Below are 18447 nucleotides of genomic sequence, written 5' to 3'. Positions count from 1 at the left end.
AGTTTTGGGAGCCAGAAGAAATTTAGATTTTAGGCCTTAGAAAAGACATTGAAATCCTGCTTTTGAAAAATGTGTGAAGGAAAGTACTATTTTTTTTTTCCTAAGGTGCATCAGGCTCTGTCCTTTATTCCCTCCTAAACAAGATGTTAGAATTCTGCATGCCTGAATAGGCTCAGGAGAGTTTCAGTACAAAAGAAATACAGAATTAAGCCCAGCTTCCGTTCTAAGCAAAATCCAAAAGAACTAAAGCTTGGAGTCAGTCCTGTTGCTGCTATAAATCGAACGTACTGTAACTGGAAAAGAGCAATCAAACACACTGGGATAACCCTTTGCATCTTCAAAGTGTTTGGCCTGGCAGTGCAATCCTTACTCAGGCAAAGCAGGGTCAACCTGTAGCAAGTAGTTAACATTACCGGTTATTTCTGCTGTTAAATGTTTTCCTGAGTGTGCTTATTTTATTCAACAGTCAAAATATATTCCCACCACTCAAGATTAAACATTTTTGCTGCTTTCTGAGTAGCCACAGTGAGCTTCTTATGATCAGAAGCACTATTCTGCAACCTTTGGGCATGCTGTCTCATGACTTCCTTGTCCTGCTTGTGTTGAACCAGAAGGAGAAGTCCTTCTGCTACCGTGGATCTTAAGGGCAGCCACTGCATTAAAAGTCGATGTGTAATAGTAAAATAAAGATATTTATTATTAAGTATTCAGCTTCAGGCATGCTGTCACGGATTTTGTTATAAGCCATAAAAACCCTTTCTGCAGGAAAACTAAAAGCCAAATTCTGCTTTCTATTGAATCTATGCTTTCTATTTAGTCTATGCTAAACATAGACTAAAGTTGATGAAGTTGCCTAGATGTAAACAAAGGCAGAGATTAAGATTCAAAATTTTTAGATTTACTAGCATCTATAGTAGCAGTTTTGTAAGTTTTGATAAATGCCAGTTAACTACATTGCTGAAATAATGCAATATATGCATCTCTGTGTTTTAGTACATTGGAGTTTATGGGCTATATTTTCCTTTGTTCTATGCTTCTGAAGAATGAAGTCAAAGTCTTTCTGGAGTGTATTTATATAAGCCAGACCACCTAGAATATGTGCTTTTATATATCACTTCCTTAGAGCAAAACTGATGTTGTTTGATGGGGCTCTGCATCTTGCAGCCCTTACTGTAGTACTACCCTCACAGAGTGTGTCCTGCAGGATTGCATCCATATTGTATATAAAAAATAGTAAGAGAGATAGATTTAACTTAGGGTCAATTGAGACCTAGGCTGACCTTTTCAAGTTAATGTGTGTGGTTAGACCTGCAGTAAGTTCAGATGCTTTTGTGGAATATATGGTATTTTCAGCCAGAGTAACTACTGGAAAGCTCTAAAAGATGATTTTTCCTGTTAGGTGAAGCTCGGGGGGAGAAATGTAACTCTATTGCAACCCCTAAGAGAAGTCTGAGGGAGCAGCCTCTGCATCCAGGCAGTCCTGGTCTGAGAAAGCAAAGCTACAACTCACAGGTTGCGCTTTTAAGATCAGCTTAAGTTCCATCACGTAACTATGCAGCGTCAAGCCTCTTCATTGCCTGCAGTTTCACTTGGAGCCCAGTAACTGTTTCTTCATTTAAGCCCAGGTAACTGTTTTGGCAGAACTCCTTAGTGCTTACAACTACTCGTAGCTGATGCATCACATCTGGATTCAGATTTGTTGAAAGAACAATCTTACTGGTGTGGCCAATTTTGAGGACTTTAATCTTCACTCATGAATGATCACTGCATTCAACATCCTGTGAGTCAAGTGTCAAATTCTGTGCAGAACTCTGCAGTTCTAGAAAATATGTACAAACACCCACTGACTTGCAGAATAGAGTCTATTGGCAAAAATTATCTGCTAATTTCTAAGTCGTCGACTCTTTCATGTCAATTAATTACAAAGTTTCATGGGAAGTGATAACAAGTGATACCCTGATGTAGCCTGGTCATGTGGCTATTCAAATCACAATTCTGAAAGACCTCAAGTGCACAGCTAAGATGAAACCTGTAGGTAAGTTATCACAAAAGCAGAAGTCAGAACAGAATCATGCCTGATATTAAGCAGACTGAAAAAAAACCCCACTAACTTTTGCTCTTTGAGTAGAATAATTTTGGGAAAACTTGTTCTCTCTCTTACTTGAAGTTAAAAAATATGCTGAGGTAAACTATGGAAAAGAGAACTGAAAAAAAGATACTCTTTGAACAAATTACCAGGTGTATGATGTACTACTGTTTTTGCAGTATATTTGTTGTTCAACAAGGCACTTAGAGCTAATTAAATGTCTGACATTATGCAGCTCTTAAGATTATTTTATGGTATGAATACATAAGTGTAGGATCAGTAAAATAATAAAAGCAAGCTTTAAATATCAGATCACTATTTAGGTCCTTTTTTGGTTAGTCATGAGACCACCTCCTCAGCTGCTCCAAACTGTTGTATTCCACTGAGTTCATGTGGGTGACAGCAGTCTGCAGGAGCAGAGTGTTGAGCCCCCAGGTCTTTTTGTTTTATACAGATACTAACACCATGGATTTTAACAGGCTGGGTTTTTTTTTTTTAATTCCAAATGTTTTACTTTGATTCTTCTTCTGAAAAGTGTGCTCTTTTAATTTTGATTTTCTGAAGTTTACATTCAGTTTTTGATTTCAGATTGCACATTTGGATGAAATAAACTGCTTTCTAAGTTTACATTTGTAAGAAGCAAAAGAATGACTCTGCCAATGTGTTAAACATGAGAGAAATGTCTTACTATAACACAGGAACTCTTCAGACATAAGGCAGTACCATTAAATTTAACCTGATCACTGATTCATAGTATCAGCTTTCCCTGTGTAATTAAAATATGGGCATTGGGTATATAGGGAGCACACCATGGAAAATACATTTTTCATCATTAATTCAATTATTGCCAAATAAACTAAGATTCACTGTTGTTCATATGCCTTCCTGTGTGTTTAGAGCTTCAATGTCAAAAATCAGCTGCGACATATGTCCTTTACAAGCTAAATTTACAGCCTGGTTTAAAATTTCAGACAAAGTATTTGTGACTAAACACTGCACTGTTACACTGTAGAAGATTTTACAAAAAATAAATGAAATGTTTTTTTTCCTAGGCAAAAATATAGTTCTGGGCCTGCAAATACAATTTCATGCAAATTATTTTAACTTTTGCAAATAAGACCATTAAAGGCAATGGCACTATTTGCATAAACTAAAAACACGGATGTATTAAAGAAATTGTAGATTTACATTTTAAGTTTGCTGTAAGATGCCAATCTAATTCTAGAGTTTTCAGTTCTTGAAGAGTTATGCAAGATGTGTGAGTATATTTTAAGGTGGAAAGTACATTGCTATTTGCATTGCCACTGTTTCTCACAGATAAAGGATTCTAAAGCATAAGAAAGCTTATGCAGAACTTTCTTGTTGCTTTCCGGATGCTTGTCTTTTGCATGACAGAATCTGACAAAAAACATAGCAAGTTTTCTGAGCAGTCAGGAACTTGTAGTAACAATAAAATCAGCAAACAGTACTGTCTTCAGAAAGTGCCTTGTATATTAAATTCTGAAAGAAGCAAGTTGATGTAAATGTTAATTTACCTCATATGTTTACAAAATTGTGACTAAATAAACTTTTTGTACCACAGCATTGTCTCTTCTAGATTAAATTTTCATGGTTGTGTAGATGATCTTTTAAAATACCAATGTGACAGAAGAGTTAGCTCCCTCCCTTTATTCCCTTACACTGCTGCTTCCCTTCATCATGTAAAGTGCTCACTGAACTGCATCTCTTGGAAAATTGGATGCTGAAACCTGTCTCCATGCAGAACCGCCAGTGGCTTCAAAGGAAGTTCACAGTCCAGAAGACAAGTGGGAACAAGACCCACTTGAGCATGTGCAAAGGTGAAATGCTGACTATCTTGACATCAGTGGGAGGTCTGCTTCTGCCTTCCACCAAATCTAGGTTTCACTCTTGGCTCCTGCCTTGACACAGGAGTCACTGTTCATCTCATGCAGTGTGGCATTGGCAGTGCCTCCCACCTTTCCCCCCGGTGCTGACACTAACATTGATTTAACCATCTAGCTGCTGTGCCATGAGACTGTTACCTATAAATGCATGAAGGGTTTTAGTGCAGAAAAAGTGTGCCCTTGCTGGGGATAATGTGGGGTGTCCATTCCTACAAGGGGCTGATTTGCCCCTTATAGGAATGTTCACAGTTTAGCACGCAGAAGTGTAACTCAATTCTGCACTGAAAATGTACAATGTACTAAAGGCAAGTCAGTCTAAACATTGTCTAGTCCTGTGAAGAGGCCAGGGCCAGATTTCTGAGAAGTTTTACTTGTGGAAAGCAGCAATGTAGGCAAGACTAAGTGTGTCTTCCAGAACTGTTAAGTATAAAGGCTTTGTAAAATATTATTTTATTTGCAGCACATTTCATTATTGCTACGTGGACCTGGCAGGTCAAGATAGTTTCTGCCCTGCAGTACTGAGCGCTTCTCTCTCATGGGAGTACAGTCAAGCATATTTTTGTGGTGCCTCCTTGTGCTCAGGCAGTGCTGCCTCTGCTTTAGCTGATTGTATCCATATGGTAAACCAGACTGTTCACTATCTCTGATGACTGACAGTGGTAAAGCAGGCTGTCAGGTGTATAATACGGGTAGTACTAAGATTTTGCTTGGCAGTAATAAGCTAAGGGCATTAAGTGGTATGGTAACACTAGCTGATAACTCTGTTGCCTCTGACCAAGAGCACTTTTTGCTACAAATATATCTGGCAAGCTTTCTATTTAGATGCATATTCCACAATTTTGTCACTTGAAGAACAGACAGAGTACTCCCAAGGGGGCTGAGTGCGTCAGCAGTCCATGACCGCTTGGTCATGGACCCTCCCTCCCTTGGGACAAAGCCACATTGCTGTCACCTTGCATCCACTGTCTCTAAAGAATTTCTGGCTGGAGTAGGAGATACAAATGTTGGTTTCTGTTAAGGCCTTTGTGATGGTGTGGGTACCTTTTGCTGCCACACTGAGCAAGGTAGATTCATGTGAGCTTCTGGAGAAAGCATGAAAGGTGTGCTCTCCTCATCCACAGCTGTGTCAGGGCACCCTGAAGATTCTGATAGTAATGAAAGAAGATATGCTGGAGGGAACTCTCTAACCTGCTCCAATAAATGTCTGAACAGTTGTGCTGAAGGCCAAATGAGGAGCATTCCACACACTGCTGTACTGCTGCTGCTGTTCCCAGGGATTTGGCACAGGAACAATCAGCTGGGATTTAGCAAGCATTTTCACTGTGACTGCACTAAGAGTGGGCTTTAACTAACATCATCAGTGTTTCCCCAAACTGTAGCTGGAATAGGAATGAAGGCAATATGTGTTGCTTCTCAAGGAAAGAGATGTCAGATAGCGAGATCTTAATAGCTCTGACATTTTGATCACTTTTGGCAACCGGATGTGCATGAAGTCTGTGTCTATTTTCAGCAGACAATAGAGTAAGCAGATGCTTATCCAAACCCACAAAACGGAAGAGGGCTTTCTCATAAAGATGATCTAGGAAGACTGTTTTTCTTAGACTGTCATAGTCCAGGAAAACAGGTTGTTTGAGGAAGTACACATTTTAGCAGGTAGAGGTATGTAATATTCTGCCAGAATTACAGGTGTCATTAATTACTGTTGATGCATTAGTAGGACAGTTGGATTGCACCAGCTGTTCTTCCTTGAGCAAGGTTTTTTTTTTCCATTTTTAAAGAGAGATTAGTGGTACATAGCAACAAAATGCTGTCCTTTGTGGGTAGTCACCTCCTTTTCTTTTTTGTGCAGTATGTGGTCTGTGTATCTTTGAGTCATTAGAAGTAGTACAGTGCCTGTCAGAACTATGTTTAATCCCTAGAGAATGGTGTTCAATGTGTGAGCTTTTGCCATACCTTGTTTTTAAGGGTGGTCCTTAGTAGTTACAACAGTGGCTACAGATGTAGTTGAGGTTCCTGGTGCCATGGACAGTGGCAATGAGCAGACTGACACCAAGGTCACAAAGAACTGCCCAGGCTCACTGATGTAGCCATCTCTAACCTTTTTTCAGCCAGATCTTTGTAATTTTAGAGGTTGCCTCCTGAGGGGGAAAAAAACCAAAAAATCAAATGCTTGCAGTTCTTCACCGTTCTTACTTATTTGTCCCATGAAAGTATGATAAAATATATTAAAATATCCACACCTTTGCATTTCTAAGTAGCATGATACATGGCTTTTTAAAGACTTCCTATGGTTTCTAGGGATTTTTTTTTTAATAGAAAGGGCTTCACAAGTTCAGACTCTCAAAAAGACAATACATTTTTCATTGGGATACATTTTTCTTGTGTTTGCACAGGATCCACCAAAGACAGTGAATTTATGGAGTAAAGTGAAATAAAACCTTTACTTTCCATGTGAGAATATAGATTCTATTCTCAATTTAATGCAAATTGAAAAGGAAAAGCAAACAATTATCAACTATCATATATCTCACTCCCCTGTCTGAGAAGATTAAACTTTCTAAAGATTTTGGCTTTAAGGCATGTTGTGGTCTTCTGAGCAGAGACTAAGGGATAATTGTGGTTGAACTATCCTGCCCCGCAGAGGAATCTACTGTTTGCTTTGCATGTCTTATGTAGTGGGGTTTGCTATATAAATTCTGCCCAAAATGCAGAAGTAAGCAGCTAAGGAGGTTTTGCCTAAGCAAACTCACTGTGTTTGGATTATGGATACTCTGAGGGGAAAGAATCGTTTTCATTATGGGAGAAAAACCTGTAGCAAAGCCAGCCTGGCTGGGATAACAGAAACACACATGGCTGATTCTCTGGAATTTCTACATCCTGTAGTCTTTTAAACTCTGTATTCAATTAAAGTGGTGCAGCCCAATGCTTTGAGAGCAAAATTCTTCACCAGGAGTTTACAAAATAATGCCTGCATTTACATTTGTCTGTGAATGGGGCTATACTAGTGACTGCAGTGTTTTGGGATTTTGTAGCATGGAGAAGGATGAAGTCTGCACCAGCCTCTTGCTGTGGCCTACATCAGAATTCTGTGTCTAACTTTCAGGATGTATTTTTAAAATCTCTGCTCTTTATTGTTTACCAGAGTGGATCCTCTTTTCAGCATATCTGTGGCTGTAGGTGGAGCTGCAAGTGCCTGCCTTTGGGCTGCCTCCATGCCATTCTCCTTGCAGCAGGCAGCATCAGTCCTTCTGAGCAGCCTGCCAGCACAGGTTGCTCCTCACTCATTCAAGCTGTGGAGCTTAATTCAGGTTCAGAACTTCCTTAAGACTAGGAAGAATTTCTTGTTTCCTGTGTAAGATGAGACCATGTAAAATGCCTCAGTAATTTGATTTATAGTTTTGTTTTAGACACCTAGTTATTTTGAATCTTATTCCTCCATCCTTGAGTTCAAACCCAGTTTTCATACCCGGAATGCTGAAGTGCCATCTCTGTAGATGACCCAGGCGGCAAAATAATTCCATTGCTGTGCCATAAGTTGGAGAAAGGATGGACTGCTTGCTGTCCATGCATAATGGACAAGCTTAAACATATTTGCTTACATGTTGAAATCTCTTACAGCTAAAGCCATGACCTAGCTTTCTAACAAAGTTTTGTGTATCAGGAATTCCTTTTGCCTACAGCTGCTGTAGCAAGTCATGCATGACACTGAAATGTGCATTATGACTTTTTGGGTGTATAGGAGAAGTGCAGTGATCTGCATGTAATTTGGGCAGCTGTCTTTATTTTCTGCTGAAAGAATTCTCTCAGTTGCAACAACGTAAATCCAGTATAACTCCACCACACCAGGGTAACACAGATAAGACTTTCTTTGTGTTTAAATGACTGCAGTGAGTAAGATCAATTGCAAAAGAATAGGTTTTTTTTTAAAGAAAGAAAGATCTGCAAGTTTAGTGCATAATGGGCCAAATTAATCTCTGTTGTAAGTACATTCATTTCAGTGGTGTTGCAGCAGAAATGAATTTAGCCTGAAGCAACTTTACAATAACTCATATATAAGCATGCACAACTAAATGTATTACACTTTAAACAAACTCAGCATTGTCTGGAGCACAGTTGATCTGCTGAACCTCTGAAGTTAGGAACTAACCATTGTGTGCTGAGTTTGTTTAGATACAACCATTTTTGTTCAATTGGCTACATTGGCGGTATTTTAGTGACAGCAGGAATGTTCCCTCTAGCTACAAAGTGACATTGTAGCTGTCAGACACGATTTTTATGCCTTAACTCTTTTGTTCACTTAGAAATAGTCTTATAACAAAATAGAGAGAAAGAAATAGTTTCACCAGTTCTGAAATGTTTGAGTTTAATTCTTTGAGTTATTCCTTTAATTCAAAAGGAGTTGAAATGCTCTTATGGAAGAGACCTCATAAATAATAGAAGTAGACATGGAGTGTGAAGAGTAAACCAAATCAGATCCAGAAAGTATTAATTCAGCTTTCAATAAGTTAATGTAACATTAATTTTTCTCTGGTTTCAGGCTTGAATTTTGTATAGTTTTCAGTTAAAAATATTATGATACCAGACATTGCTACAGCTGCTGAGTCCCTCAGCCAACAGTGCACACGGTGTTTTTGGAGTTGTCTGTTCATGCTCTGCTAGAGGAACACATGGGCTGAATGTTTTAGGCAGTCACTATGTGTCACAGTTGCATAAATGCCTTTTGCTTCTTCATGGTTTTGCTACTTTTTATGCCATCATCTGCCCTGACCAAGAAGAGTTCGGTTTTATTGTGCTTGTAACCCCCTCACAATCAGTTTTACATTCCTATTACATCCTCCCTCAGCCTTCCCTTCACCAAACAAAATAAACCCATCTCCTACAACCTCAGGCCCCTGATCATCTTTACTGACCCTTGCTGCACCTTCTCCAGTTTCTCCACATTCCCCTTGAGCTGAGAGCTGTGAAACTGGACACAGTACTCCAGGTGTGGCCTTGCTGGTGCTCACATAAAATCAAGCAATTTACCCTCATTTTCCTCTTTGAGATGATATTTCCCAGGGCAGCTGCAGCCTGGCAGTGAGCACTCAGAGAGATATGCTGCGAGCTCTGTACTGGAACAGGGTTAGATTTCTTATTCATTCACAGGTAGATTTGAAATAGACCTTTAAAAAAACTTCAGCAGCAAGAAGAGGTCAAAAACAAGTGAGCCCAGAAAAGTGTAACTTCTTTTTTTTTTTTTTTTTTTTTTGTGATGTGAAAGCATTGCAAAGTATACACTAGACGAACTAGGCAACAAATACTCCTGTGGAAAACTGAGTTTTTACAGATGTTTTGTGTCATGGCTAGAGCCAGATTTGGACCTATTTGTGCTGTTCCTACCATAGTCTTTGCTCTTTGAAGAATATAATCTTCTATGCTGTGCATTGTCCATTTTCCTGCATTGTCTATCAAATGTCCTGCATCTCCTTTTGGGTACACTGGCGGTGTGTGGTGGTCAGATGCCCAGCTGGTGCTGTATCAGGGGCAGAGACTGAGGTGTGATCAAAGAGCTGGCTGTGATGGTGAGTTCAAGTCCTGAGCTGGCTATCCTGCTTTTAGCTTGATGGGGTGGGGACAGAGGATGTGGCTGCAGAAGTTCCAGTAGGCCAAGGGTGATTTCCATTTTTACTTAGTTGTCTACTCTAAGAATAATGAGGGCATGCTTATCACTCTGGATATTTATAGGGTTTCTCACAGCAGCATGGTTTATAAATAACTGGGGATCTCAGGGCAACTGCCAATAGCAAAGAGAAAGGAAGTTAGTCTTTTTCAGAGTTTAAAAAGTTGCAGTTTGTGATGCTTTTTGTATAATTAGAGCTGCAACCATAGTGTTTGTGGGCCAGCAGATCTGTCCAAGCAACTTGCTCACACCCTTTTTTTTTAATACCACTAACTTTTCACTAACTTTTACCCTGAGACAATCTTGCTCAAGGGTAAGTCGCATCTTTGCAATGCCAGACAATATTGTCTTGCAATTTGCAACCCTGCTTGCAGTCAGGTTAATGGGCTCACTGCACTGACATGTTTGGAGGCAGAGTTTAATGCTACTGTGAACCTTCTCTTAGCATAATTTTAAGCAGAATTTCACAGGCAATTTCTTGAGACACACTTAAAATATAGTTTGAAAGATAACTGTCTTAAAAGGTGTAAACTTGAAAGGTGCTTGGGTTGTACTCTATAACATCAGTCATGAAAAATGAAGCAGGGCCATGCATATTAAGTATCTCACAGATAAACACACATGATGAAGAGATCCAGACACAGAAAGCTGTTGGGTTCTGGGACAGATTCCAAGGACAAACAGAGCACTTTGCCTGTAAAAATAAATATTTTCTCCTGATAGACTGGCTAGTATCACCTAGACATGGCAGACTGAAAGCATATTTTGCCTTCTTCATGGCTCAGAAATATTTTTTTTCCTTGAATGAAAACTTTCATTAAACACTGAGTCCTTGAATTGACTGTTGTTCTGGTTCTGGTCTTTAGGTTATTTTATTTAATTCTCTGAGCCATCCCTTCATTCTGCTGCAGCCAACAGTGTTGACACATCTCCATATACTGGAATCTGCTCACTTCAGGATACTTATCTGCCTGAAGCAGGAGCCCCGTTGCACTGAGCCCCTGTTCCACAGTGTCTCTGGCCAGATTTTCTTCTAGCTGTAGGCTGGGTCTTCCTGCGTTTTCCCCCTCACTCATCATGGAACAGATCAGTGGGTATCTTACTTCCTCCATGGTCCAAAAGGGGCAGACTTACAGAATACATCCATGCTTGGCTTGCAAACATTTTGTACTAGAAAAAATAACAAATTACTGTCTGTGATATACACAGGGAACTTGCTTATATTTAACGGTTTTCAGCTACTGGCAAAGAATGAAAACCTTTTCCTACAGGGAGTTTCATCTGCTCTCCTCACCAGGACTTTATTCCTCTTTGATGATGGAGACAGAGCCCTTTATCCAGCATTAGGCTAGTGGGATGGTCTTTTGGCCACTAGTGGTCAATTGAATTTTTCAAGCTCTACTTTCCAGGTGAAGATGCCTAATTCTTACATGTAAGAAATTAAATTCTGTCTCTTAGTGTCAAAGTGCAATTTATCAGCTGTCCTTATGTATGCATCAAACATGGATAACCCCAAAGAGGAGAGCTAAAGGGTTAAATATAAAAAGTAGAGTGGTCACTGAGCAGCTATTTTCCCTTCTGGATGGAGTGCCATGTTATCACTGTGCTGCTCAGAGGCAGGCGTGAATGACACAGTGAAGTGGGCCCAGGAAGCATAATCATCTTCATGCCCCTTTCTCTTGCAAGTTCAACTGCTCTGATTAAAGAAAGACTGCAAAGCACAGGACATCAAGCCAGAAAAGCACATTCTGAGTATCAAAAATCCAACTGATTGTTGACTTGACTGAACATCTTTCTGTATGTCTGAGTTCATGTCCTGTGCCGAGGAATTACAAAGTGTTGGTGTATGTCAGCCCAAGGTTTCTGAAGGTTACTACTCTGGCTGGATTAACCTTTTCTAAAATGATCTCCTACCAAGACTAGATTCACACTGCAGGCAGGCTTTGGTGCTCACTGCCCTTCTTATGAAGTAAGTGTAGTACCTTACATTTATACTGACTTTCCTCCAAAATGATTCCCCAGTATTTTAGTGCTTTGGGCTCAGTGTTAATCCAGCAGCTATGAAGCCTCACTTCTCTTAGCAATGCCTTCATGTTAACCTTGAGGAAGTCCTGCCACTGCCCAGTACCTCCCTTACCCCATCTGCAAAAGGGACCCATGGTATTCATCTGCTTTAAGAAGTGCTTTCTCATCTGTAGATGAGAAGTACAGAGATACTTTCAGACATGGGAAAGGACACTAAACTTTTAAGAATGGACTGTGGTAAATAGTATAAGCTTTCTTTTAAATGCAAATGTACCATCTTTAAAATTAAGCAAAAGTGATTTAGCAAATTTAATATGATGGACAAAATACAAGTCTTGCAGAAAACAGCCTATGAAAAAATATTTATTTCTAATCATAGCACTGCTGATTCTGTATATCACTTCATCCCTTACTGCAGCTCTAAAAATGGCTGCCATGTGTCTATAGCTTCACTAACTAGCTAAAGACATCTTGAAGTGGGCCATATCATTCCATGACATAGGCATCTTTCATATGAATTATGTGTCAACAAGTCCCTAAGACACAAGCCATGGTAATTTTAGAGAGAAGACCCAAACTGAGGAAAAATTTGAAGACCTGCCATGAGCGATGGATGTTCAATGTGACAAAGAAAGCACCAAAATGTGTCTGAGTGGGATGGTGACACATGGCAAAAGGAGCTGAGAGGCAAACTTGTGCTTCTCCAGGCTCCTTTTGTCCATCCTGAGAAGGAAACTCAGTGTGTTACTGGTTATCTGTTAACTGTTGTTTCATGCACCAGACAACAGCAAGAAACTTCTCACATTTTAAAAGACAGCATTTTGTGGGATCTGTCAAGAAGGGAAGTCTTATTTTTGAGGAATCCCTATGTTTGGCATGGAATCCAAGCACAACGGCTTCATGAAACTGGAACAATTAACACAGGCAAAAGGAGCTTATGGTCATGTCTGAGGGGGTTACTGCTGAAAATGTATTTCAAAATCATGATAACTATTTTTATAATGTTTGATTGATTCTGCATGCTTAGCCTGTCTTTTAGATCCTATTAACACTGCCCTAGAATCTTTCAGTGGGAAACATCTTCCTATGGCTGGTTTCAGAAAGCAATTGCAGATGGTCATCTGTTTTTGGAGGATCTCAGAAAGTGGAGAGCAAGTGCTTTGGAGTAGTCTTGGACATGAACTAGACCTTGGACAGGATGGCACTGGGGGACTGGCACCTCTCGGCTGTGGAGGTGACTCTCTCTAGCCTGCAGTAACAGAAATGGTGCCCAGCTGTTTGTCTCCCCAGTCCTGTGCAGATGTTGACAACTTGTTGACAGCGCTAGCGATGAGGTCAAGCACTGAAAGTGCAACAACACTCAGTCCTTCACTCGTTCTCCTCAGTTATGCTGGCACTTGAGAGGAAGTACTCTGAACTGGTGTGAGTGGAAGAGGATGCTTCTGGTCTGTTGAAGAATACTTAAGCATCATCAAATTGCTTTTCCCAGTAGACAGCAACTTTCAGCTTTGACAGAACACTAGAGGGAAAATAGTTAACATAAAGAGAGAGCTGAAACGTCTTAGTATCTTGCTGGGAAGTTATTTTGGATTCAGATGGAAAAATATGTTTCCTTTGATGCTGTGCCACATAGAGGGGATTGAGATGATTTGTCCCAGAACAAACCAGCACAGGTCCTGCACAGATCTGACTGGCGTGCTGCAGCTACAGGCTGATGTTAAACTAGAACACCAAGAGAGGCTGAGGGATGCAAGGATGAATAATGCAAAGACCAAGAGATGCAAAGACATTGAAAAGATGCAATGATGAGAGATATAAAGACAGAACAGATGACAAGCTGGATGCCAACACATGAGGTTTGGAAGTTATGTTGTGGCTACTGCCCAGAAAAGAAACTGTTTCTTTACTTTCGTTACTTCTTTCCTTTACTTTACTTTGGAGAAAAGAAAAAAAATATTCAAATGAGATAAAAAGTAGGATGTTTTACCATTTTATCATTTTCATACCTAAATCTCATTTAACACTATTGTGTTTACTACATTGGCCTCAGGCAGGTTGCAAAATAAATGTCTAAAACTGCTAGAGACAAAGCAAACAACATCATTAGGGCAATTAGCACAGCTGTCCTGGCATTTGGCACTAATTTAATTAAACATCAACACCACAATCTTTTTGTTCATAGTCTGTACACAGGATATCTGCTGCCAGGAAGATACTTTAAGATGGAACAAGTTATTGGTGTCTTAGACAAAATAAGTGATGAACAAAAGAAAACTACAATCCACAAGTGTTTTCTGAGAAAATAAATCTGGTCTCCTTTTTCTAAACTGTTGGTATATTTCAACTTCTCAGTTGGCTTTTTTGTTGTTGTTGTTTTTTAATACACTCTATGACAACCCCTAAACAAATCCATAAATTAATTTTTGCTTGACAAAGCACACGAGGCCACACAGAGCTGTTGTAAGATTACTATGCCTCCATCCTGCCCCAGCCTGTGTGAAGGCGTGTTAGAGTCACTTCAATAAACCCCCACTCAGAAAAAGATGACCCTGTGGTCAGAAAAGAGAGTCAGAATATTGCAAGCAGGCAACTGAGTCTCCAGCCCTGCCATGATCAACATATTTTTCAATTTAATAATCTATGAAGCTTTTGTGGGGGATCCATTGTCTCTGAGATTTTATTATCAATACCACTGGGTTTTCTTTGCCAAGGAGAATAAAAAACAAGATAAAAACTTCATTTGCTAATAGTATTTGAGCTTCAATTAAATTTGCTAGAATTTTTATTTGTATAAGCCCCACAAAGCCAGATAATTTCAGGAAGAATTCATTTAGTATGAAGTGACTCAACATGGCAAAAATGTGTGAGAGGCAAAGTCCCGACTTCTGATTTTCTTTTCACAAGTTGCCTGTATGTCCTGTGTGTTTGAAAATCCAAGACGGATTTTAAGATCCAAGATATCTTTAAGATGGAAAATAGCTTTCCAGTTTGATCCAGAAGGCTTAAAGGCTTTCTCACATTTCTGCAAGACTGGGATCAAACTTGAAAGTTATATGCCAAAGGAGTAAAACTGCTTTTAAAATACAGCCAAAAGATATGTTTCCACACTCTTGATTTCTCCTGTTGTTTCACATGCCTTACATGTATTCACATTGCCAAGAAAATAAATAATTCTGAATTTCAGAAGAACCTTCCTGCTGGAAGCCTAAACAAACTTTCCTCTGCTGGGCACAGTAATTATTCTCTCTAATTCTAGTCCTACCTGGCTCTTCCATGTACACAAAGCATAAGTCTGTGTTGTTCTTCTTTTTACACCTCAGAAATACCATCATATCTATTTGATATTTAAGGTTTTGTGTGTCTATGATCCCATATGGGCTACTAGGCTGCTACTTTTCTCAGAAAATGGCAAGGAACAGCAATAGCCCCTTTCCTGGAAACTTCGTGTGCTTTACTCCTGCCTCCCCAGAGAGCTGATCACATCTGCTCTGACTTCTGAAGGGCTCACTCAGAAGTCCAAGAATAGTTGTCAGAAAAGCCCAGAGCAGTTAATCAAATGCGGAGGATGACTGGACTGGGGAATCTCAAGTAGCTTTCTAAAGGCCCAGCTACATCAGACAAACTTGTTTCAGGGTACAAACATAGGAAAGTGTAGTCCTCAGGTCACATGTCTTACTCCCACAGCCCAAATTCCTATGTGAAGGGCAGAACCATCCAGCGCTGGTTGCCCAAGTGCCACACAGCCAGTCCATCCCATTCAAGCAGGCTCATCCAGTAGCCAGTGGGGAGACAGTGGTATTTCCAGATAGTGATTTACTCCTCAACCTTCTGATTCCCCAAAGCATGACAAACTCTTTATTTCTCCCATCTTTTCCTCTGGCAGAGGTATCAGGGTTGGTGAGCCATGGGCAGGAAACCCACCCAGCTCCCATACAAGAGCATCCTTTAGGAGAAATAGGAGCAATCCTTTTCTAAGGTCATATTTGTTGAATAAATAATTCACTTTTCTGGCTCGTTTGTTTGCTTGTTATCACAGAGCGATTGTAGTTTTAGCGCTTTGCCTTAGTTATGAGGCTCTACAGGCATCATTCCTGCCATTTCAACTGCTCATACTGCTTTTGTTAATCCCTGGTTTGTGAGGTTTAAAAGACACTGATATCACGCAATGCCCCCACCCAATATCAGCAGAATAGAGCTGCCAAGAGCAAACCAGCTGGATGTAAAGGCCATGGTCACTGTACGGACATCATGTAAAGCTACCTACAGAGCAGTAAGTGCTTTTCTCTGAGACGCCTGTGCTGAGGCAGAAAGGTGCCAACTGCGGAATGATCAAGACAGCCCTTTTTAGTTCCTCATGGAGTATCAGGGTTTGTAAACTTTTACTTATGTGTCAAACAAAATTCTTGCTCTTGAGGAGGTAATGAGAATAAATCACCAGGTGTCCTCTGACATTTCCCTTCCTCCAGCTTCAGAGGGTAACACTTTGCCTTGGATATTAATTCTCCTGGGAGCTTTGCAGGAATAAAATGTTGCATACTGATGAAGAACAAACTGTTGTGCCGCTCTAAATGAACTTTGAGTTGTTCAGTTGTCTTTTGTCCCTGACTTATCTTCCCTTTAGCTCCTTTAGGCCTTTCCAATTCTGTGTTTCCAAACACAAAAAAATTTCCACATTGACCATTTGGATGAGGCACTGTATGGCAATGTTCTAGCAGTATTGTCTTTAGTTCAGCAGTAAATCATGTAACTCCAGGATATGGGAAACTGTGGACGTGATTTCTGGTAACACACAGTAGTATTCCTTTCTTGTTGACCTTAATTTCCCTTTCCTTCTTGCACAGTTGTGTGAAAATGTTTCTGATCCCAAGCCACCTTATGAACTCTCGTTGTTGTCATCACTATAAAGGAGGCAGAAATCAATGAAGCAGAGAAAGTACTGTGGGCACAGCAATCAGCAGCCACATTCTTCATTCCACCCATGCTTTTTGCAGGCTTGTCCCTCAAGCACAGAATGTTGCACCATGCTCTTGCCAGGTATTAAGGAAATAATGGTAGAAAGGGGTCTCCATCAAGAAAAAGCCCATATGAAAAAGGCAAATGAGACATAGCCAAGATATGAATCATATTTCCTGGCTGCAGAGCTACAGATTTTTTGATGTGCAGCCAGGTCCTTGTCCATCTCCTCTGTAACTCCTAATTCACCATAGACATCCTGTCTGCACTTTCCTGTCTCCAGGGAAGAGACTAGTTCTCTTGGATTTCAGAGATTTCATATGCTAACTTGACGTAATGATTTCCTCTGTGAATTCTGGCACACATGAATGTTAATTATTTGCAAACTTTGTAAATATACCCTTAAAAGTATTTGATTGTAGTCAGCATAAAACACATCAAGAACTTAGAAGAAATTCTCCATATTTAATCAACAAAAGAATGATTTTATGGTTGTGGAACTAGAGAAAGGCTCAGACACAGGTTTAGGCTCCAGCTTTCCTGCCAAACATGAGCTGAGTATTTCAGTGTCTTTCACTGCAGAATGACTGCTTTTTTCTTGCTTTTTCACTCTCCTGTTTTGTCCTGATTTCTCATATTAGAAAAGCCTCAACTTTATAATTCTCTTAATGTGCATTTGTAAAGCTTGCATGTGAGAGGACGCTGAGGTGCAGCTGTGCTACTCATAATTACTTTTTCATTTGACAAGAAAGATAGTGCTGCAGAACACCCAGGTATACTCTGGCTTGATTTGGTTTATTTATAGCTCTTCAACAGGTTTGGAATAGCAAGAGTCAGCAGAAGCATGTAAGTAAGAAAAAAGAAAATTTCTTCTGAGGATGTCTGTCTACCTTGTCTGCTGCAACCAAAAGATGATAGCTTCAAGGGGAGGTTGTGTTTGACCACTTGACAAACTTCTATGATGAGATGAGTGGCTTGTTAGGAGGGGCACAGAGCATTGGATGTTGCCTACCTAGACTTCAGTAGGATTTCCAACACTGTCTGGATTTGCAGACAGTGAGGTGGATTGAAAATTGCCTGAACTGCTCTGGCTGGACCCAGAGGGTGGTGACCAGTGGGAGAAAATCTAGCTGGAGGCAAATAACGTGTGGTGTGACCCAGAGAACAACAGCAGGGTGTACCTTCTTAACATTTCCATTGATGATCTGGATGGTGGAGCAGAGCGTACTCAGGTTTGCAGATCACACCAAACTGGGAGAAGTGGCTCATAAACCTCTGGTCTTTCTGCCATCCAGAGGAACCTTGACAGGCTGGAGAAACAGGCCAGCAAGAACCTTGTGAAGTTCAGCAAGAAGAAGTGCCAAGTATGCACCTGGGGAGGGACAACCCCAGGTACCAACATGCGCTGGGGACCAGACAGCTGGGAAGCAGTTTGGGAGAAAAAGACTTGGGGATGCTGGTAGACAGCAGGTTGAACATGAGCCAGCAGTGGGCCCTCTCAGCAAGAAAACCTGAGGTTATCCTGGGCTGCACTGGGCAGAGCACTGTCAGCAGGTCACAGGAGAGGATCCTTTCCCTCCACTCAGTTCTGGTGGGGCCACACCTGGAGTGCTGAGTCCAGTGCTGGAACCCCAGTACAAGAGAGACATGGAGTTACTGGAGAGAGTCCAACAAGGGGCCACAAAGGTGATGAAGGGATGGAAGATTCTCCCTCTTCTGGGAGGAAAGGCTGAGAGAGCTGGGACTGCTCTGCCTGGAGAAGGCTCTAAGGGATTTTATCAGTATATATGAATACCAAAAGGGAAAGTACAAAGCAGATG

The sequence above is a fragment of the Vidua chalybeata genome, chromosome 2, assembly GCF_026979565.1.
Source record: "Vidua chalybeata isolate OUT-0048 chromosome 2, bVidCha1 merged haplotype, whole genome shotgun sequence".
Taxonomy (NCBI): Eukaryota; Metazoa; Chordata; class Aves; order Passeriformes; family Viduidae; genus Vidua; species Vidua chalybeata.
The sequence above is the reverse complement of the archived record's forward strand: the minus strand, read 5'-3'. Positions refer to the sequence as shown.